Source organism: Schistocerca serialis, chromosome 6 (assembly GCF_023864345.2).
Source record: "Schistocerca serialis cubense isolate TAMUIC-IGC-003099 chromosome 6, iqSchSeri2.2, whole genome shotgun sequence".
NCBI classification, from domain to species: Eukaryota; Metazoa; Arthropoda; class Insecta; order Orthoptera; family Acrididae; genus Schistocerca; species Schistocerca serialis.
Genome location: NC_064643.1, coordinates 253,862,093 through 253,880,343, shown reverse-complemented (window position 1 = coordinate 253,880,343; position 18,251 = coordinate 253,862,093). Strand labels below are relative to the sequence as shown.

At 42.6% G+C, this 18,251-nt stretch overlaps 1 non-coding gene across 1 annotated transcript; it reads left to right on the top strand.

Annotated features, from left to right (window-relative positions):
- The first annotated feature begins 1,979 nt into the window (after window positions 1-1,979).
- Window positions 1,980-2,054, top strand: Trnal-caa (transfer RNA leucine (anticodon CAA)). Its single transcript has one exon. It is a non-coding gene; the product is annotated as a tRNA-Leu (tRNA).
- The last annotated feature ends 16,197 nt before the right edge of the window (window positions 2,055-18,251 follow it).

Here is an 18,251-nt window from a genome sequence, read left to right as displayed (position 1 = left end):
TGCGGGAATTAGATTAGGAAATGAGGCACTTAATGTAGTAAAGGAGTTTTGCTATTTGGGGAGCAAAATGACTGATGATCGTCGAAGTAGAGAGGATATAAAATGTAGACTGGCAATGCCAAGGAAAGCGTTTCTGAAGAAGAGAAATTTGTTAACTTCGAGTATAGATTTAAGTGTCAGAAAGTCCTTTCTGAAAGTATTTGTATGGAGTGTAGCCATGTATGGAAGTGAAACATGGACGATAAATTGTTTGGACAAGAAGAGAATAGAAGCTTCCGAAATGTGGTGCTACAGAAGAATGCTGAAGATTAGATGAGTAGATCACATAACTAATGAAGAGGTACTGCATAGAATTGGGGAGGAGTTGGTTTCACAACTTGACTAGAAGAAGGGATCGGTTGGTAGGACATGTTCTGAGGCATCAATGGATCACCAATTTAGTACTGGAGGGCAGCGTCGAGGGTAAAAATCGTAGAGGGAGACCAAGAGATGAATACACTAAACAGATTCAGAAAGACGTAGGCTGCATTAGGTATTGGGAGATGAAGAGGCTTGCACAGGATAGAGTAGCATGGAGAGCTGCATCAAACCAGTCTCAGGACTGAAGGCCACAACAACAACAACAACAACGCTTTTGCAGCCAGAGCTCATTTCAGTACACTGTCCCTGGTTGTGTGACTGCGTCATAGGCAATAAAACCACCATCGCTTCTGTTATTGTTACAGGCAGCCTTCACCAGCGTCAAACAGCAGTCTGAACGCTCGTAATTATTCACATACGACTCGATCACGCAGCCATAATGATTTCATTGAAATCCTGAATGTTGTTGCACACTGTGTAAGATGTGCTTTTCGTTCACTATAATATATACGACAGAGATACGAAGCTCTGCCCACATTAACTCTGAACCGTTGTCGTGTCTGTTTTTGAAATAATCAAAATCGCAGCACCATAATTATTTACAAAAAATTTCAAATTACAACTTTGGTAATAAGAATAGCACTGTTTTACGCGTTAATGTCTACAGTACAAAGCTATGGTAAAGTTCTGAAGGAAATGTATGTTATAGTCTATTCCACAAACCCTGAACTTGAGTTCATTTTCACTCATCGAGAGACTCGAAGCAGATTGAGCGTCTGCAGGGAACATCTCTTCCATTTTGGTGTACCAACTCACTGACCTGTAGGTGACACAGATTTATTGAGTATACGTCCAATTGAACTTCTTCGTTCAGGCAGCTGTTTACGAAGGTTTTTCAGGGAATCAAATCTTGATGGCGAGCTACTGTCTCTGGATTTACAACAGCAATTTTGAAACTTCCTGGCAGATTAAAACTGTGTACCGGGCCAAGACTCGAATTCGGGACCTTTGCCTTTCGCGAGGAAGTGCTCTACCAACTGAGCTACCCAAGCACGACTCCCACCCCCATCCTCAAAGCTGCACTTCTGCCAGTACCTCGTCTCCTACCTTCCAAACTTTATAGAAACTCTCCCGCAAACCTTGCAGAACTAGCACTCCTGAAAGAAAGGATAGTGCGGAGACATGGCTTAGCCACAGCCTAGGGAATATTTCCAGAATGAGATTTTCACTCTGCTGCGGAGTGTACGCTCATACGAAACTTCCTGACAGGAGACGAGGTACTGCCAGAAGCAGAACTGTGAGGACAGGGCGTGAGTCGTGCTTGGGTAGCTCAGTTGGTGGAGCACTTGTACGCGAAAGGCAAAGGTCCCGAGTTCGAGTCTGGGTCCGGCACACAGTTTTAATCTGTCAGGAAATTTCATATGAGCGCACACTCCGCTGCAGAGTGAAAATATCATTCTGGAAACATTCCCTAGGCTGTGGCTAAGCCATGTCTCCGCAATATCTTTTCTTTCATGAGTGCTAGTTCTGCAGGGTTCGCAGGAGAGCTTCTGTAAAGTTTGGGAGGTAGGAGACGAGGTACTGGCATAAGTGGAGCTGCGAGGAAGGGGCGTGGGTCGTGCTTGGGTAGCTCAGTTGGTAGAGCAATTGCCCGCAAAAGGCAAAGGTCCCGAGTTCGAGTCTCGGTCCAGCACACAGATTTAATCTGTCAGGAAGTTTCATATCAGTGCACATTCCGCTGCAGAGTGAAAATCTCAATCTGTGAACAGCAATGATTACAATTGCAGATGCGCTGCCACTGGCCATTGTGGCGTACACGCAATTTTTCTGACAACCTGCCAGCGATCGGTCGATCGAGTGCCGCTTCCCGATTTTGGCCAAAGCATTTACTGAGTTGAAATAGAGGCCTCTGCAGCTTTAGCAGGTTCAGTTGTGGATACGTTTGGAGACAGTGTGGAGGCCCGTTGTGTGTTGGGCAGGGCGCTTCACTGCTGATATCTGCTGAACAAAGCTTGGAAGGAGGCTACAGATACTGGAGCAGGCAGTTGTCGTTACATGGCAGTCTCACTGGACAGCCGTTTGAAATTAGACGGACGGCGGCTGAGTGTTTGCCGATAGTGCTACAGACCGAGCGAGGTGGCGCACTGGTTAACACACTGGATTCGCATTCGGGAGGACGGCGGTTAAAACCCACGTCCGACGGTCCTGATTTGGTTTCCCGTGATTCTCCCTAAATCGCTTCAGGCAAATCCCGGGATGGTTCCTTTGAAAGGGCACGGCGACTTTCTTCCCATTCCTTCCCTAATCCATTGGAAGCGATGACCTCGCTGTTTGCCCCCCCTCCCCCCCCCCCCCCCCCCCACCGAAAGTCAAGCAAGCAACCAGCGTAAAGTTACAGACTGGAACTTACGGTGAGCTTCCCAGCTTCTGGTCATTAAGCAGATTTAGATATTTCTGTCACTGAAACACTTGTGTCGTGTTCGTTGGCTGTGATTAAGACTGAGAGAATTTAGGCCATTGGCAGTACCTACTAAATTGCCAAAAACCTACTGAACTTTTATACAATGTGATCCGAATTAACGTGTCGGGAGGTCCCGTATGTAGTAATCCTACCCACTGAGTGTTCAGATTTGTATTTTGCAGTTACTGTGATACATAAATTTTCTGTTAACTGGAGAGAGTAGTCAACGCTTAAAATTATCTTCTTGTCTTGTGGCGATGTTGGTTCAAAACCGTAAGGGCTGATTTATGTCAGTGATAGTTCACACACAATTCTTTTCACCATGTGCATTCGGATTTGCATATTGTCACGTTCTGTCTATTTCCATTGTCGGCAGACTGCGCGCCGATTATGGTTTCTATATTACACTGTGTAATGCCATGTGGGTCATTCCATTGAATCTAACAGCCTGTGTTATGTCTGTTTTGGTGCTGATCATCATCAAACACGATAGCAAGTTACGTAGTTTTTAAGCTCCTATACTTGAAACAAAGACTCAGGCTTTAGAAAGTTTGGTGTTTAAGTGCTCCTTTTGATTTTACAAGTGTGTACCGTTTTATTTTCGATAGCTGGTAATTGCTGTGTTGTATATTTCAGCTATTAACAAGTTCTTTTAAATGCATTAAGGTAGAATATAGATTGAGATTTTCACTCTGCAGCGGAGTGTGAGCTGATATGAAACTTCCTGGCAGATTAAAACAGTGTGCCGGACCGAGACTCGAACTCGGGACCTTTCCCTTTCGCAGGCAAGTGCTAAGTTCGGTTGGTAGAGCACTTGCCGGCGAAAGGCAAAGGTCTCGAGTTCGAGTCTCTGTCCGGCACACAGTTTAAATGTGCCAGGAAGTTTCATATCAGCGCACACTCCGCTGCAGAGTGAAAATCTCATTCTCGAAACATCTCCCAGGCTGTGGCAAAGCCACGTCTTCGCAACATCCTTTCTTTCAAGAGTGCTAGTTCTACAAGGTTTGCGGGAGAGCTTCTATAAAGTTTGGAAGGTGGGAGACGAGGTACTACCAGAAGTAAAGCCGTGAGGACGGGGTGTGAGTCGTGCTTGGGTAGCTCAGTTGGTAGAGCACTTGCCCGCGAAACGCAACGGTCCCGAGTTCGAGTCTCGGTCCGGCACACAGTTCTAATCTACCAGGAAGTTTCATTTTAGAACATAGATGTTTGATTACCTAATTGATATGAATACGAGAGAGCGTAAAAATTAGTTCTATATCTTGCTTGCCCGTGTGAAGAAAGGTACATTTGTTGGTCCACTGTTTCAGTCTCTATACCAGTAAACTGTTTCGTTGTGTTCTGGGCGCAAGGTTAATTACTGATGAGAGTTGGCATCTTTTGCTGTGCCCGTCTGATACGTTTTACTGCTGTCATCCACCGATTAAGCACGTACCTGTCTTAAATAGTAATTTGAGGCGTTTAGTCGGCAGTTGGAACTGAGTGGTGAGTAGCGAATTGTAGCTTAAAATTACCTCATGGACCGAGCACTGTAAAGTTTATGTGATTCTGAAATTCTTTGAATAATTGTCTTGGCTAAGTTTCCTGAAAGACCTAGTGAGTATAGGCTGTTGTTTTGAGGTATTAGGCCTGAAGGAGCTGTTTCTGCCAAAATTTACTTGCATAGAGCGTCTCCATATTGTTTATCAACACATTTTTTGATTTTTGTGGTCTATTCGACTAGTATATCTTTGGCTATTGGTTACTCTGTTATGAATTTCTTTGCCAGGAGTAGCCGTCAAGTGTGTATTTCTGAATCCCTTTCAATTTAACTGAATGCCTGTCTTGCTGTAAATTTCAAAGCAGCCACCGTTATTGATCTCTGAAGCTTGAGTAACCTTTTAGAGTAATAAATACAGTTAAATTGCGGTAAGCTTTGGCTGGCCGCGGGTGGTGTGTCATCTAAGGATCTCTGTAATTTGTCAAGATATCGGGTCTACTTAATAAATTCGTATTGTGTACTCTGTTTCATTTGAGCAGCAGCACATTACCGCTCTAATCTAGCTGCCTACCACCTGAGCCAATTGCAGATGCAACTACTATTTGGAAAGGCCATACATTTCTGATCGAGTCCATAAGAATCCATAAATGCCCAATTTTGTTTCGTGGTAAAACAATGTACAATTTCTCCTTTGCCGGATCATTCAGTGATGTGTAGATGAAATTGATAGCACAACCTTATTTTCCTTGGGCACATAAGAAAACAGTTTAGTGTCATTAGTATAACCATATTTAGATGGCTTTCTTTTGTGGCAAGAATTTTAATGGAATATCCCAAAAGAAAATCAGAGATCCTATTGTACTTCGCCACCTACTTATGGAACTGAACATTTTAGTCTTATTTTTTCCATCTTCCTAGCTACAGCACTTTCTAACTTTCCGTTAATATACTGTTCCACATTTCAGTATATGCTGACTCGGGACAGAGAGCATGCTTTTAAAATTTACCACCTTGTAGATAATAATGAGAGATGTTTAGTAAATCTTTTTGCCTCTTGTAATAAATTAATCTACTATAGGTTAGCTACCGAAAATTCTGGGCTTCTATTAATTCATATCGTTGCATCTATGACTGATTTGCGATTATCATCAGTTCCAAAACAAGATAATCTTCCTTCCTGTCACTGTCTTCTCGCATGTCTTGCAAAATGTAAGCTCGCCATTTTCTTGTTCCTTTAATTTCATCATTAACTATAGAAGTAATTAACATGAGCTATATTTTTATTTATTAGAAAATTTATCATTATCCTTTACTAAGGATATGCAAAGCCACTTTTCGTGTGTCAGTTTTTAATAACAATGGCAAGTGATAAGTTTGATGATGTGTCGGTTCGAGGCGCTTCAGTTTGGAAGCGCGTGACCGTACGGTCGCAGGTTCGCATCCTGCCTCGGGCTTGGATGTGTGTGATGTCCTTAGGTTAGTTAGGTTGAAGTGGTTCTAAGTTCTAGGGGACTGATAACCACAGCAGTTGAGTCCGATAGTGCTCAGAGCCATTTGAACCATTTGAAGCCTCTAATTATTAATTATTTTGGATTTTGCCTGGTCTGTGGCATATCCTGTGGATTATTCAAGTCTCCATCCACAATCGATAGCCGTTTCGTAAGTTGATGTATGTAGACAAATGGTTGGCTACATTACTATATTCCCTAGTCATTAATTTCTATATTTGTCTGTAACTTACATTAATACGAGATAATGCAGTGAATGAGTTTTCATAGGTTTGTGGGCCAGCACTACGTTTTGGTTTCTGATGTTCAGTATTCTTTGGCTACAGACTTCTATGTACTCAGTCTAACGTGCGGACTGTAATCACTTTTCACGGTTTTCCATTGGTATCCTACGTACTATTAATGCCCTGATACAGGCTATCACATCGCCTAGTATTTTGGTGCACCAAATATAATGTGTTGCACTGTAATGGTATAAATGTCAGATTGGTTGATGTCGGGCTGAACACAGCTGTATTTTAATTTTAACAATTTACTAAAAAATTTTTGCATACATTCTACCTTATGCTTCTTATCATAAGTTTTAAAAATTTTATATTTCTCTTGCAACGAAGATTGCAGCTTTCTTAGCGATACTGTCAGAAAAGGTACTTGCAGTTTAACAATGATGAAATGCAAGAATCCTAAATATGGTGTATAGTGTTTCTTAGCAGTATTCTGTCACGAAGAAATCATCGAAAATATTTTACAAACATTTCAGAATTATATATATATATATATATATATATATATATATATATATATATATATATACAGGGTGAGTCACCTAACGTTACCGCTGGATATATTTCGTAAACCACATCAAATACTGACGAATCGAATCCACAGACCGAACGTGAGGAGAGGGGCTAGTGTAATTGGTTAATACAAACCATAAAAAAATGCACGGAAGTATGTTTTTTAACACAAACCTACGTTTTTTTAAATGGAACCACGTTAGTTTTGTTAGCACATCTGAACATATAAACAAATACGTAATCAGTGCCGTTTGTTGCATTGTAAAATGTTAATTACATCCGGAGATATTGTAACTTAAAGTTGACGCTTGAGTACCACTCCTCCTCTGTTCGATCGTGTGTATCGGAGAGCACCGAATTACGTAGGGATCGAAAGGGAACGGTGATGGACCTTAGGTACAGAAGAGACTGGAACAGCACATTACGTCCACATGCTAACACCTTTTTATTGGTCTTTTTCACTGACGCACATGTACATTACCATGAGGAGTGAGGTAAACGTACACACGTGGTTTCCGTTTTCAATTACGGAGTGGAATAGAGTGTGTCACGACATGTCAGGCCAATAGATGTTCAATGTGGTGGCCATCACTTGGAATTCGTCAGTATTTGATGTGGTTTACGAAATATATCCAGCGGTAATGTTAGGTGACTCACCCTATATATATATATATATATATATATATATATATATATATATGTGTGTGTGTGTGGGTGGGTGGGTGGGTGGGTTTGTATTTCATCATCATTTGAGTCGTCTTGACTCGCAACTCGCCGATGTGGCGTCACCTACAGAGGACGTGCAATACGGCGTCCGAATTCCCCCGCATGGGGCCTCCCGGCATACAATGCCATAGAATCATTTCCATTTCGAACCATGATTTCTAAATTACTTATTTGGCTTTTAATGATGGAATCAATGTATTGCAGCGTCATCTGTTGAGCTTATGGCCAGTTCGTCTCATGCACTGGCTACTGACAGTCTTGTGACGCCGTGATAGGCACGACGTAGGCGTGCGGAGTGGCCGCGCGGTTTGAGGCTTCATATCGTGGACTGCGCGGCCACTCCCGCCGGAGGTTCGACTCCTCCCTCGGGCATGGGTGTGTGTGTGTGTGTGTGTGTGTGTGTGTGTGTGTGTTGTTCTTATAACAAGTTAGCTATTCACACGCAATTGAACATTTTAAGGCACGACATTTTACCTTTTGGGAAGTATGTTTTGGCGAATTGTTATGCACTCCGCAATTTTAATCTTGACGTGCCAACGTATCGCCCATTTCATGGTTTATGTTCCTGGAAATTCGATGCAAACATTTTATGTGTAGCTGGCACAAGATTTTTGTAATAACCTTTATGAAGGTATGTTGTAATTTCGTTCTTCTCTGAGTTAATTTTGCATTATCTATGTAATAGTTTGTAGCACTTCTTTTAATTCTTTTACAGACCTGAAGATCGTAAGTCAGTTTTATCGAAACCGGTTATCTACATTAATCTTTTTATAGCCATGTCGAGTAAGAAGTACTCCTCCCCCTAAGTAACAGCTTAGGGTTACGAAATTTAAGCTATAAACTCTTATTATGACGACGAAGTAACCAAATGTAATTTACATTATGACACGGTAAAACTAGTTACCACTGGATAGCTCTCAAGAGCCTATTAGAAGGATTTATAGCACCCCAAATAAAGTAGAGATGAACTACCCAGTGCAATTCCAGTTTCTCCACAAAGCTATTACCCCTGTGCGGAAAGAGTATAAAGAGAGATTAAACAATGGAAACGAACTTGAAGGCAGTATTGTAGAAAGTGTAGATTATGTAGATGAAGATGAGATTTTAGAATGACTGAAAAGAATTGGAAAAAGCACTGTAAGAACTAAGTTGAAATATCGTCCGCGAAGTAGAAGACATTATGTCAGAACTACAGATATCCTCGGGGGTGCCAGCCGTGACAGAACTGTTCCACTTGGTATGCAGGATATATGAGACAGGCGAAATACCCTTGGACTTCAAGATGCATATAATAGTGCCAACTCCAAAGAAAGCAGCTGATGACAGGTGTGAATATTACCTAACTATCAACTTAATAAGTCGTGATTGCAAAATACATACATGAATTGTTTCCAGAAAAATGGAAAAATTGATAGAAGCTGACTTTTGGAAATATCAGTTTGGATTGTGGGGAAATGTAGGAACAATTGAGGCAGTACTAACCCTACTACTTAACTTTTTATGTATGTTTAGGAAAGGCAGATCTACGGTTATAGCTTTGCAGACTCAGAGAAAGCTGTTGATGATGTTGACTAGAGTATACTTTTTGACATTTTGGAGCTATCAGGGTAAAATACACCGACCGAAATGTTATATATAACTTGTACATAAACTAAACCGTTGTTATAACAGTGGAGAGACATGATAGTGAAACAGTGGTTGGGACGGAGTGAGATAAGATTGAATCCTTTTCCTGGTGTTTCAGAGACAGCAGTTGAAAGGAATGGACAGTTTTTGAAATGAATGTGGAACACGAACATTAAAACACAGAGCAAGGATAATGGAATGTAATATAATTAAATGGGGCAACGAGACGCTGACAGCAGTAGACGAGATCTCTTATTCGCTATTTGGCCGAATTAAACAAGATATAAAATGTAGACTGGCAATGCCAGGAAAAGCGTTTTTCAAACACAGCAATTTTTTTAAGTCAAATATAGATTTACGTATTAGAAAGTATTTCCTGAAGGTCTTAAGTGCTGGAGGGTTGTGGGCGTTTAAAAGGTGTATAGGGTGCCCAAGAGATGAATGCAGTAAGCAGTTTCAAAATTATGTAGGTTGCAGTACACATTCGGAGGTGAAGAGGCATGCACAGTCTAGAGCAGCTTGGAGAGCTACATCAAATCAGTCTTCTGACTGAAGACCACAACAATGAAAACGATATCCATTCCGTTCCACAGCTCTTCTATTACCGTCTCTGCGAGGAGAATTATAATATTATGCCACACCTCAAAGTTTTTTATTCACTCTCAATTTCATCTTCATCTTCCTCATCTTCCGTTTCCATACTACTCTCATCAGCTTTGTTCCCTTTGCAGAGTCCTTCCACATATTCTTTCCGCTATTGAGCCTTCAGCTCGCTGATTAGTAATGGCTTGCCGTCTGAGCTCTTGATATTCAAACGCTTCCATCTCCAAAAGTTTCATTAATTCTCCTACAAGAGACATAATCATGCATGGTTCTACACTTTTGTACATCACCTCTCGTATTTTTAGCTTTGCCCATCTGCACTTTTCGTCGATCTTTTTATTTCGGTGTATTGGTTCCCCTTTGGATGGTTCATGCACTGTATCCTTATGTTTACTCGTTTCGTCAAGTAAATTCATTAACTTTTGTGCTATCCAAGGACGTTTCATGGAGCTTGTCTTCTTTCCTATTTGATCCTCTGCTGCCTTCACTATTTCATTACTACAAAGCTATCCATTCGTTTCCAATTATATACGCTCCCTAAAGCTCCCACTGAAACGCTCAACAATCAACCTTCTTTTCATTTAATCCAAAATTTATCTCTTTAATGAATTACCTTTCCGCCACATATTTCAGTTAATTATACAATTTGTAACGGAACACCCTCCTCTAGCGTTACTTTTCCTAAACAGTAGTTGTCGATATCGGTATTATTTTTCGAATTTTGAACAAATCAATATTATTGCAGTCGATTTTCTGAAAACTTTCACACATATTTTATACACAGTATATTACATTTCAAGCTAAAATTTATGAAAAGAAAAACTTGATAAAATATATTAGTTTCGAGGTTATAATCGATAAGTACTAGTTCTGAATGTACAGTTAAAATTATTTTTTTAGAAACATTTATTGTACTCCTCGCTCCTCTCAAATCTTCGTAAAAAACTTTTTTTATTAAATACTTAAACTGGGATTTGTTTAATGTGGACAATAGATCGAAGAAGGAAGGAGGGGCAAGAGTACAAGTCCACAATAACTAAAATATAACAGGAGTTATAATCTGACCGTGTAAATTTTTTGCACTTCAGAATATGGTTTATAAATCTCGATCTTACCACATGACGATCTATTTCAAGACAACCATATTCTTACACCTACACGACACTCTTTCTTGATTCTAAAGCTAAGGAGTATGCTGCTACGGAGAGAAGTGTTCAAGGAATGGAAAGAAGATAAATGCTGATTGGCAAAGATGGGAAGTACATACATACATCTTTCCCCGACAGCAAGATCATTGTAGGCTAAGCATTAGCACCACTTCTACATGGACCCACAGAAATAACGTAATTTGCATGTCACTGTTGTTTCAAATGACATGATGCGCTAATTTCGAGCTACTCATTGTGAAACGATTCACCGTGCCTCAAGAAAACACACTGACTTACTAGTCTTTCAGTATAGTTAGGTTCGACGATTCCATATTTAAGACAGTAGATTCTTTAACTACAAAGAGTACACTCTATTCGACATAATGAAACCAACAACCTGATTTCAACCGCAATATGTAAGTAGTCAGTCGAGATGCACGTTGTAAGTCACATAAGATGGTGTATGTGATGAACTATATTTACAGGTATACTTTCACCTGGATTTTATGGAAAAATGACGATACCGATGACAATAGATACTGTTTCCTGATAATCGGATACTAACATGTATAGGGTATAGTCATTGTGGCCGCCATAAATTATGCTTATTTTTTGTTAAATGACTTTTTTAAATCCTCGTTTCAGTAAAAATGGTCACTCGTTGGCAGTTTGCGCTATCGTCATTTCGATGATATAATCTCTTTATGTATTTCGTGTGATCTGTGTGTCAAATTTTAGTAGATGTTTTTCTTCGAATGTTCGCAGCTCGTGGTCGTGCGGTAGCGTTCTCGCTTCCCGCGCCCGGGTTCCCGGGTTCGATTCCCGGCGGGGCAGGGATTTTCTCTGCCTCGTGATGACTGGGTGTTGTGTGATGTCCTTAGGTTAGTTACGTTTAAGTATTTCTAAGTTCTAGGGGACAGATGACCATAGATGTTAAGTCCCATAGTGCTCAGAGCCATTTGAACCATTTTCTTTTCTTCGAATACCATGAACTGTAAATTATGTCTGTGAGGCACGCTCAATTTTGTACGAGAACGAATAATTACATGGTTGGGATTACACTCTGTCATAAAGGAGTGCTTCGTGTTGCTTTGTATGTAAGTGTGGGTGCGAACGAGCTTTTGTGTGTGTGTGTGTGTGTGTGTGTGTGTGTGTGTGTGTGTGTGTCCTTTAGGATGGTGAGGGTTGGGAGACGGAGAGAAGGAGAGAAAGAGAGAGAGAGAGAGAGAGAGAGAGAGAGAGTGAGAGAGAGACGCCGCGACGGAGGGAGAGAGTGAGGGAAAGAGCGAGAGAGGACGAGAACAGCGTCGTGGAGTACATACTGGTATGAATAATGGCCACGTTAGTGGCCTCGGTAATTCTTCTCATTCAGCCTGGGAGTAATATAGAATCACATGGCGCACATTTAGCATTTTAACGGTCGTGTTCTGTTGTCTCTAATTCCCGGTGAAAATTCCTACCTGCGGGGCTCTTTCATCTTCTCGTCCGGAACAAAGAACTAAGTATTTTGGAGGATAACGGGTATCGTAAATTGCATGAGAGTGAAGTGTCATATTTTTATATTTTCATACTTCGCTTTGCGCGTCATTAGAAAATATTTTAATAGCTTAAAAATAACGGCACAGGTGTAAACTGTCATTCAGTGGTACTATTGGGAAGCATCGCAACGCCTACGAGAAAACATGAGAAGGAAACGGCCTGAAATGTGAAGATACAATTCGTGGCTCTTGCATCAGGATAACGCACCCGCACCTTTATCCTTGTTGGTGCGCGACTGTTGCACAAGAAACGAAATCACTGTGCTCCCCCATCCTCCGTACTCTCCAGGCCTGGCTCCTGCGGAACTTTTTTTTATTTCCAAAGTTGAAAATCCATTGAAAGGACGAAGATTTTCAACGACAGACGAGATAACGGGGCATCGCGCGATCCAGCAGGAGACGTACCGAGACCGCTTCCCGAAGTGCAGACGGCGTTCGGAGAGGTATCTTAACTGTGGAGGAGAGTATTCCCAAGGCGACCATGCACAACAAGTGAAAGATAAGCATAGAAAATGTTGTGGAGAAAGTTCCGGAATTTTTTGAACACGCCACGTATACAACTGCAAAATAGTTTCCGTGAATGAACTTGCAAAGTCGTTTGAGCAAGCGCGAACAAGCAACTGTCTCAACAGTAATCCTGACAGCCATAGCTTCGAAATGCCCATATCCATATCACAAGACAAGTACCTGTACTTGAAAACTGGGTGTAGGAAGAACAACATCAGGTGGAAGTTCAAGGCACAGAATCAGAGTGAATGTGTGGCCGCTGCCCAACCGAACTTACAGCCTCGGTGACAAAAAAAATCATTCCCCAGCCACATACAAGGTCAAAATACTGCTAAAGAGGTGCCTTACATTACTGAACGTTACACTAGCAGAAAAAAGCATTAAGTAGAGGTTCTTTGAGTTGTACGAGTGATTCGAAAATCCCGTGCAGATATATAACATGACAATCATTTAAAACAGACGACATTCAGTTGATACTGACAAATCTTTTGGCTTCCAGTCTGTAAGAGTGAAGATACCTCTATACATAAGTTTCACCTAATTAATTGGAATCTTGGTAATCGGAAACTTCATTAAATCAATGCACATAATTACGATCTCCGTAACCGAGTGGTCAGTATGCATGAATGCCAAACTGAAAATTAGGACTCTGCTGTTCGTATAAACAACACTTTTTTGCGATTGGAGGGTTGACACATGAAGCTCCCAGCTAATCTGATGAACTACTTTTATTGAAGCAGTGACACACATCAAAAAAAGTTTTGCATCATCCCGGTTCCAAGAAGTCCTGTGGATATTGTATAACAGACACGGTCCCTTTGACTGTTCAGAGATGTCACTAAATCCGCCCAAAGATATAAACAATCACGCATGAGCAGCGTCTATTAGACGGAGGGGGTCCGACATCCGATCCGTTCCAGTCATTCCACCAGGAAGAGGTAGACGGCTCGTGTTGTCTGTAGTTCAACCAGTTCTAGACCGTCAATACCGCGGTTCGATCGCGTCCGCATTGTTACTTTGTGCCAGGAAAGGCTCTCAACAAGGGAAGTGTCCATGCACCTCGGAGTGAACCAAAGCGATGTTGTTCGGACATGGAGGAGATACAGAGACACAGGAACTGTCGATGACTTGCCTCGGTCAGGCCGCCCAAGGGCTACTACTGCAATGGATGACCGATACCTAGGGATTATGTCTTGGAGGAAACCTGACAGCAACGCCACCATATTGAATAATGCATTTCGTGCAGCCACAGGATGTCGTGTTACGACTCGAACTTTGCGCAAGAGGCTACATGATGCGCAACTTCACTTCGGACGTCCATGGCGAGGTCTATCTTTGCAACCACGACACAAAGCAGCGCGGTAAAGATGGGCCCAACAAAATGCCGATTGGACCGCTCAGAACTGGCATCACGTTCTCTTCACCGATGAGTGTTGAATATGCCTTAAACCAGACAATCGTCGGAACGAGTTTGGAGTAAACCGGTCACGCTGAACACCTTAGATACACCGTGCAGCGAGTGCAGCAAGGTGGAGGCTCCCTGCTGTTTTGGGGTGGCATTAAGTGGGGCCGACGTATGCCGCTGGTGGTCATGGAAGGCGCCGTAACGGTTGTACGGTATGTGAATGCCGTCCTCCGACCAATAGTGCAGCCATATTGGCAGCATGTTGGCGAGGCATTCGTCTTCATGGACGACAATTCGCGTCCGGATCGTGCACATCTTGTGAATGACTTCTTAAGGATAACGACATCGCTCAACTAGAGTGGCCAGCATGTTATCCAGCCATGAACTCCATCGAACATGCCTGGGATAGATTGAAAAGGGCTCTTTATGGACGACGTGACCCACCAACCAATCTGAGGGATCTTCGCCGAACTGCCGTTGCGGAGTGGGACAATCTGGACCAACAGAGCCTTGATGAACTTATGGAGAGTATGCCACGACGAATATAGGCATGCATCAACGCAAAAGGACGTGGTAGTGCGTTTTAGAGGTACCGGCGTGTAAGGCAATCTGGACCACCACCTCTGAAGGTCTCGCTGTATGGTAATGCAACACGCAATGTGTGGTTTTCATCAGCAATAGAAAGGTCGGAAATTACATTTATGTTGAACTCTATTCCAGTTTCCTGTACAGTTTCCGGAACTCTCGGAACCTAGGTGATGCAAACCTTTTTTTTTTGATCTCTTAATTACTGTTCCTAGTAAATTGTCAATGCATATATTACGTATTTCGTCGAGGAGCCTTACAATATTGACAGTTTAATGCACCCTTGAACGATATCTTTTTAAATAGTTGTCCAGACTCTAGAAGTGTTTTGTTGTGAATAGCACCTCATTACCTTATTTCTCCTTTTCTTCCTTTACTTCACGTTTGACACCAAGCAGCGAGTAGTTTCAAGACTGTTTTTCAGAGTGTTCCTGCACCGCATTCTACATTGGTTTATTCATTTTTTAATAACAACATACGGGAACGGTACTTTTCTTATTACACCAACAATTTCATTTTCCTTAGCAGCTGGTGATGATAACTGATGTGATGCATTTATTTTCTTTACTTGTCAGGCAGAATTAAAAAGAATTTCATCTCTTCTGGTGTATCATTCACAAATGGCTCAAATGGCTCTGAGCACTCTGGGACTTAACTTCTAAGGTCATCAGCCCCTAGAACTTGGAACCACTTCAACCTAAGTAACCTAAGGACATCACACACATCCATGCCCGAGGCAGGATGCGAACCTGCGACCGTAACGGTCGTGCGGTTCCAGACTGTAGCGCCTAGAACCACTCGGCCAACCCGGCCGGCTATCATTCACACTTCTTAACCTTATCATAGTATTGACTCACGTATGATCAAACCTACGCTATGTGATCAAAAGTATCCGGACACCTGGCTAAAAATGACTTACAAGTTCGTGACGCCCTCCATCGGAAATGCTGGAATTCAGTATGGTGTTGGCCCTTGATGACAGCTTCCACTCTCGCAAGCATACGTTCACTTAGGTGCTGGAAGAGTTCTTGGGGAATGGTAGTCTATTCTTCATGGAGTGCTGCACTGAGGAGAGGTATCGATGTCGGTCGGTAAGAGCTGGCAAGAAGTCGGCGTTCCAAAACATCCCAAAGGTGTTCTATAGGATCCAGGTCAGGACTCTGTGCAGGCCAGTCCATTACAGAGACGTTACTGTCGTGTAACCACTATGTCACAGGCCGTGCATTATGAACAGGTGCTCGATCGTGTTGAAAGATACAATCGCCATCCCCGAATAGCTCTTCAACAGTGGAAAGCAAGAAGGTGCTTGGCCTGTACTGTGATAGTACCACGCAAAACAACAAGGGGTGAAAGCCCCCTCCATAAAGAACACTACCACACCATAACACCACTGCCTCCGAATTTTACTGTTGGTTCTACACACGCTGGCAGAAGAGGTTCACTGGGCATTCACCATACCCACACGCTGCCATCGGGTCACCACATCGTGTACCGAGATTCGTCACTCCACACAACTTTTATCCACTGTTCAATCGTCCAATGTTTATGCTCCTGACACCAAGGATGGCGTCGTTTGGCATTTACCGGCGTGATGTGTGGCTTATGAGCAGCCGCTCCACCATGAAATCCAAGTTTTCTCACCTCCCGCATAACCGTCGTAGTATTTGCAGTGGATCCTGACGCATTTTGGATTTCCTGAGTGATGGTCTTGATAGATGTCTGCCTAATACACATTACGACCCTCTTCAACTGTTGGCGTTCACTGTCAGTCAACAGACGAGGTCGGCCTGTACGCCTTTGTGCTGTAAGTGTCCCTTCACGTTATCACATCGGAAACAGTTGACCTAGGGATGTTTAGGAGTGTGGAAACCTCGCTTACAGACGTATGATACAAGTGTCACACAATCACCTGACCACATTCGAAGTCCGTGAGTTCCTCGGAGTGCCCCGTTCTGCTCTCTCACGGTGTCTAACGACTACTGAGGTCTCTAATATGATCTGGCAGCAGGTGGAGGCACAATGCAAATATTTTGAAAAACGTATGTTTTTGGGGGTGTCTATATTTTTAATCATGTAGTGTATTATTATTCTTATGTACGAATTTTTGTAGTAATTCATTCGTAATCAGTATGTCAGTTTTACTTAACGTTTGTCGGTCCCAATGTGTTTTCATCTTTGGACGTCACATTTTGCCTATCTCTCAGAACCTAACCTCGTTTCTTGGTGACATTGATTCTCTATTCCTAGAATTAGAACGACTGAGATCCGGGCCTTTATAGAGTCTCTGTTCCTATTAGCCAAATCTCAGACGAGGCAGTAATAGGGCAGATGGATTCCTAATTGGGGATAAGTGAAAGTGTGTTATCAGAACGAGTATTGACTTTGAATCGAAGGAAAACTTACTGGTAACCTTGGTTGTAACCAGGGTAATGAAGCTATACTTAAGGACGAAATTACGAAATTAACTTTCTCGCGATGTGTTACTACCAAGTAAAGTAACTTTATGGAACCTGTACCATATATAGACAGGACTGCTGCATTATGGTAAGAAATGCACAATGAGACAAACAAAAATGCCAAATTTATTCAAAGACAGAATTTACACTGAAGTCACCGTGATTCATGACGTCCTCCTCGACATCACAAAAGGCAGGAAATAGTTCTTAATAAGGTGTGTGATCACTACGGATGGCGATATTTGTCCTCAAGTAGCTCACATGCTGGCCGCGAGTTTGTTAAGGAGCTGCTGGTGTAGCTCGTTCCATTCCTCCAACTGCTGGATGGTCGTTGATGCATGTACGCGTGTTACGACACATCACTCCAACGTGTCCTTCGCCTGCTCGATGCAATATAAATAGGATGAACAGACAAGCCAGTCCGTTCCAAAGGTATCCTCTCGTTCCACGAGCGTCTTCATTGGCGCTGTCCCATGCGGTCGAGCATTGTCATCCATTGAAATGAAGCCGGTAGCTTAATGTACCCATGAAAAGGCGTAAATGGGGAAGGAGTACAGTGTCACAATACCGTTGGCCAGTGAGTGTACCGTGTTCAATGATTTGGAAGCTCAGTACGCCAATGCAACTCTATGTCTCCCCATGCCGTAACACCTCGACCGCCGAAACGATCTCTTTCAACAACTTTCCTGAGTGCAATTCGTGGTCCCGCCTATCGTCTTATGAGGGTACATCCAGAATTAATTTTCTCATACCGAATCTGCTGTCACGTGAGAATACCACGCAACCCCACTCTCTATGCTCTTGGCACCATTGCATACGCTGCCACCGATGTACCGGTGTCAACGGTCCACTATGTAATGGTCGTCAGGCAAACCCTATACAGCCACTCTGCCACTATGGAGCGAAAGATTGTGTGCCTTGCGTGCAATTGCACTCGCTGTCGGAAGGTGGTCCCTTGCTGCTTGTCACACAACTGCGAAATCTAGCGGTCATCTGCTGCTGCAGTTTTCCGTGGTCGACCACTTCCTCTCCTTCGGCAGCTGTGCCTATGCAT